Raw genomic sequence first — 5,000 nt, 5'->3', positions numbered from 1 at the left:
TTAGTAGTGCTTATTTTTTTGTCCTCGGTTATGGGAAAGTGAACATATTTGTGATATGTTGTTTTGTTTGTTTCAATTCCTGTTTTATGAGATCACCGTCACTGCTCTGAATAACAAAGAAAGAATAGTGTATGCTTACACTGTGTGATTTGAATCAACCTCATAAATCAGTTATAGGCTTCACATCTACTCCGTCTGTCCCATAATGTAAGACGTTTTTTAATACTAGTGAGTATCATTTTGTTGATTGTGGCTAGAACCCATGATATATTTCCTTAAGTGACTTAAGCTAGGTAATAAAAATCTGAAGTCCTGCAAACACTGTGTTTGTTTCAATTCCTGTTTTAATAAAAATCGTACAAAATAAATATCTTTCACGTAGTCTCAAGCTTCCACTATCATTATCACAACATATATTTTCGCCGAATTGTTTTATGGCCGAGGTAATGGAGAAGTAATCCAAATATAGATCCAGTGTACCACTATAGTGTTTTCTTCCACATCTAGAAAATTAATTACAGTTAAGAAGGACTCGTTTTGTCCACTTTCTTCACATAAATATAAGGATGTGGGGAGGTTTTTCTTTTGGTCATCTTCACATTCAGTTTTTCTTTTCTTGTGATGATGTTATTTTGAGAACTTCTTTGCCTAATTACTGCCTTCATAAATAACTGCTTGAGTCACTGCTCTGAATAACAAAGAAAGAAATGTCTGCCCTCACACTGATTTGAATCAGTCTCGTAAAATCAGTTACATGCTTCACATATATCATTTGTTGATTGTGGCTAGAACCCCTGATATATTTCCTTGAGTGACTTAAGCTAGGTAATAAAATATCCAAAGTCCTGCAAACACATATAATTCGGTGCTTTTTTTTGCGTACATGCCTCTTTCTGGCTATGTGCTCCAATCTGCATTGCAATTTGGTGCTGAACAGACAAAAGCATTTGCATATCGCAAATCCGGCTGCGATGAATGGTTAACCTTACTGATTAAAGGAATGCTATTCTGCTACTATATCTGGCCCAATATAATACATATAATTCGTTCCTTTAAGCTTGTATAAGCTCTTGAGTATTTGTACAATTTGGACCCAAAATTCTTCTCTGTTTGGCTTAACTTTCGTCTTGTTTGTTCAGATTCGGGGGAGCCGTAATCAGATCAACATTCTCAATTCAAGACAACTGGGATTTCAGTGGTGTGTCCTACAGGATGAAACTATCTACATTGCTTTGTCTGGCGTTCGTCATGTCTATGTTTTGGTTAATTACTATAGCGTCGATGTGGATGTTCTTTGTCTGAGTGTGGCAGTGCCATGTCTAGTTGTGTTCTTCCTTTGATATCTAAGAATGTTACATTTTAATTAATGGTCCCAATCAATCAAGAACTGTGGTAAGTCCACCTTTATTTGTTATACTGAGCAGTGCAATGCGATGCATCTGGTGCTGATGAACGGATGTGGTGGCAAGTTCGATGATTCTTGACGGCCATGGCAGCGTACCGCTCATACATAACTGTTGTCTCGAACATCTAAAAGCTTGATGGTCTTTAGAAATAAGAGCTTCCTCTATTGATGCCTAGGGCTTAGAAACAACTTCTAATGCACCCCAACACCAATCGAATTCTGGTGTGTTTGGTAGAGTTTGTGAGTTTGTGCGTTTGCATGCATTTTATTCGATTCTTTCTGGAAAGTGCCCTTCTCAGCTCGAGCTCATCTGAGCTCGAGTGAACAGTAAAATCTGAAAAAAAAATTAAAAACATGTTTTTTTACAACATTTGACAAATGTTTTCAAAGCTTGCAAAGTTTAATCATGAAATGACATTCATACCCCTCCCGCGTTGTTATACTACTGTTGTGCCCCTTTCGCATGGATTCGGCTTCAGGGAAAACCCTTGATCTTGTGTGACCGGACTATGGCGTGCGACTCCTTTGCGTCGTTTCCCCGCTTGAGGGCTTCTTCCTTGGAGTTGGGCATTTGCAAGTGTGATCAGTGGGAGGCGGTGATGTTGCCGCCATGGCTTCTGTGGCAACGATGGTGGAGGCGAGCGAAGTCAGAGACATGGCAATGGTTGCAGTAGTTGGTTGTTTTAGACGTAACCATGGGATTACCTCGGATTGTTTTGTTGTGCTGAAGTCAGAGCGGCGGGCGTGGGGCCCATGTGGTGATGATGATGGGCAGCAGGTGGTCTGTTCGGCGGTCTTCCACGGCGCCAACCTTGCATAGTTCTCATTTGGAGCTCTCCATCAGAGTCGGAGCTGTTATGCCCTCGGTGCGGGTGGCTGAAGTTGGCACGAGTCTTCTTGTATTTCACATAGCCTCTACAGCGAGGGTTGGGTCGACGTTCGTCTTTGGCAAAGACAAAGTCTTTTGCTTGGAGATTAGGGAGGGCGATGACGCCTCTTGGGGAAAAGTGATGACGATGACACCATAGTGTATCTTGATGAGACCCTCTGTATTGAGGTATGTGTGTTTTTCATTAATTAATATTTCACTCAATTTCAGTTTTTCAAATATTATTCACAAATATTGACACATATCTTACTCATTTTAGTTATATTTCAATCATTTACAAGAAAAAGTTCCACATGCATATTTCACAAACATTTCAAGCAATTATTTAACACGTATTCAACGCTTTTGAATAGTAACTCCATTTATGCATGGTCTTTCAAATATCATTTCCCTCAATTTCAAGTTTTCAAATAATATTCATAAATATTCACACATATCTTAACCATTTTATTTATATTTTAATCAATCACAGAAAACATTCCACATGCATTTTTCGTCAGTATAAAATTATTTTAGCGAGATGTTAATTAATTTAAGGATTATTTCAGTAACATTTCACACGATACGTTTATTCGGGTAAGTCTAGGTCGCCACAAGCACTACAGGAAAAAACTTATAAGCCGTGTACCTAATACACTCGGCTTACATCGATTTAAACTCGGTTTACATATAGGCCGAGTAAAACACCCGGCTTATAGCACTCGGTTTACAATCGACCGGCTTATATCATATAAGCCGAGAGCTGGACCGAAAAAACCCGGCTTATGTATAAACCGAGTATTTTTAAAGGGCTCTCGGTTTAATAAAGTAACATGACGGTAGCCTGCTGTTAACGGCCACATCACCGTCTATATAAGTCGAGTGCCGTCTTCCGGGCACGGTTTATATATAAGCCGGGTGCAACCGCGAACGCACGGTTTATATATAAGCCGGGTGTAACCAGGAACCGCACGGTTTATATATAAGACGGGTGCAACCACGAACCGCACGGTTTATATATAAGCCGGGTGCAACCGCGAACCGCACAGTTACTATGTGCGACCCACCGGTGGTAGTCTGGCATAAACCCATTCTTGAGAAGGTGTCGACCCATTTCATCCTTTGTTTTTTCCTTCTTGTTACCGCAGATAGTGCAAGGGCACCACACTCCACCACGTCCCGTGTGCCTGGCAAATGCTGCTTCCAAAAACTGATTCGTCTTTGTAATCCATTCTGGAAACACACCTCCCCCCTCCCACTCAGCCAGCCACTATACATCCACTCACGATCCTCCATCTGATGTATTTTCATTGACCAAGTAGTTTCATATAGTATTAGTTCAATTAATTACAATCATTCATGTTTTACGGCATGAACTCAAACTATCTAATAGGTAAGGATAGGTCCTAATCCCACCCGAGGATGTGTAGGTGGCTTCGTTTTCATGCACTACTCCTATCCAACACAGAATTTCGGCAGCACCTCCCCGCTGTTCTCCAAATACACGTCTCGGCAACAAGCCGAGAGAATGTGCATTCGGAGAACAATGGGAAGACACTGCCGAAATTCTGTATCGGATCGGAGTAGAGCATAAAAACGAAGCCAGCCTACACATCCTCGGGCTGTCCGTGGAAAACGCTGGACAATTCGAAAGAGTTACTATTATAAATATACAAAGATTGCATATTTATAAATAATGTAACTCTTTCGAACGGGAGACGCATAGGTAACGCGACTAGCTAGCTACATGATTTACATATACATAAATCCTACGAGGCGAATGATTCTTACCCTCGAAGCGTGTTCGATGCCGGTCGTCCGTCCAGCAAGAAGCTCTGCGACAACGGTCTCGACGTCAAACTAATGCATGTCCTGCAATAAAGTGAAAATTGAGATCAAACATAATCCACATGCAAACTTGCAAATTGGGACTAAAAATACTTCACATGCAGAATAGGTGCTCTGCCCACTCCTTTTGTATTTACAGTGACAACACTTGTATTTCCATAACAAAAACAAATATGTGCTCTGGCCACTCCTTTCTAATATACCATGTTAAAGCTTTCAAATATAAAACAAAAATGCTTCTTTTATCATGAAAGCTCTTCACAAGGGATTACATACTGCATCTCATACACTTTGCTGTGTCCATCACAATTGCATTCAAATAAATTTGCAAACTATTGAAGTGCCTGTCTTAATCAGTGCACATGCATACAATTTTTTGGCAAGATGAGAAGGTTTGTAATTTGTAGGGATATATGAATCTGAGATTCCATCATTCGAGAAGGTTCAGAGAAGAAAAATTGATCTGCCTGCTGTTGTTGGGGAGAGGGGGAACCAAGACCTGTTGTTGTTTCTTCTCGACTCCCTGAAGATGCAATTGGGGGAGGGACGGAACCAAGACCTGCCTGCAGTTGTTGTCGCAGACGAGGAGGGGACACCTTGCCGCCGGAGCAGCCGGGCCTGCTGAAGAGAGAAGAAATAGGACAGTCAGAGAGAGAGAGGAGGGAGGGGGTACCTGCCGGCGGAGGGAAGATGGCGTGGCCTCAACCCTAGCGGTCGGGGAGGGGCGGCGGCGCTGATGGGAGGGCCAACTCAGCGCCGCTCATGGTCGGGGCGGATCTGGGGCAACTCTGCTGAAGTGGAGGAGGGCGCGGCGCCGGTGGGTGGAGGATGGGCGGCGACGCGAGGTGGGTGGCGGCGCGGCGGAGGGTTCAGGGGGCG

At 42.5% G+C, this 5,000-nt stretch overlaps 1 protein-coding gene across 1 annotated transcript in view; it reads left to right on the top strand.

Moving 5' to 3' along the window:
* LOC119333978 overlaps positions 1-1,392 on the top strand; it is a 2,703-nt gene extending 1,311 nt beyond the window's left edge. Inside the window, exon 2 of the mRNA XM_037606670.1 lies at positions 1,140-1,392. The gene's annotated coding sequence lies outside the window, so the exon portion shown is untranslated. The remainder of the gene's footprint in view (positions 1-1,139) is intronic.
* Positions 1,393-5,000: the final 3,608 nt, after the last annotated feature.

The sequence above is a fragment of the Triticum dicoccoides genome, chromosome 7A, assembly GCF_002162155.2.
Source record: "Triticum dicoccoides isolate Atlit2015 ecotype Zavitan chromosome 7A, WEW_v2.0, whole genome shotgun sequence".
In the NCBI taxonomy this organism is placed as follows: Eukaryota; Viridiplantae; Streptophyta; class Magnoliopsida; order Poales; family Poaceae; genus Triticum; species Triticum dicoccoides.
Note: the sequence above shows the minus strand (reverse complement) of the source record. Positions and strands in the feature narration are given on the sequence as shown.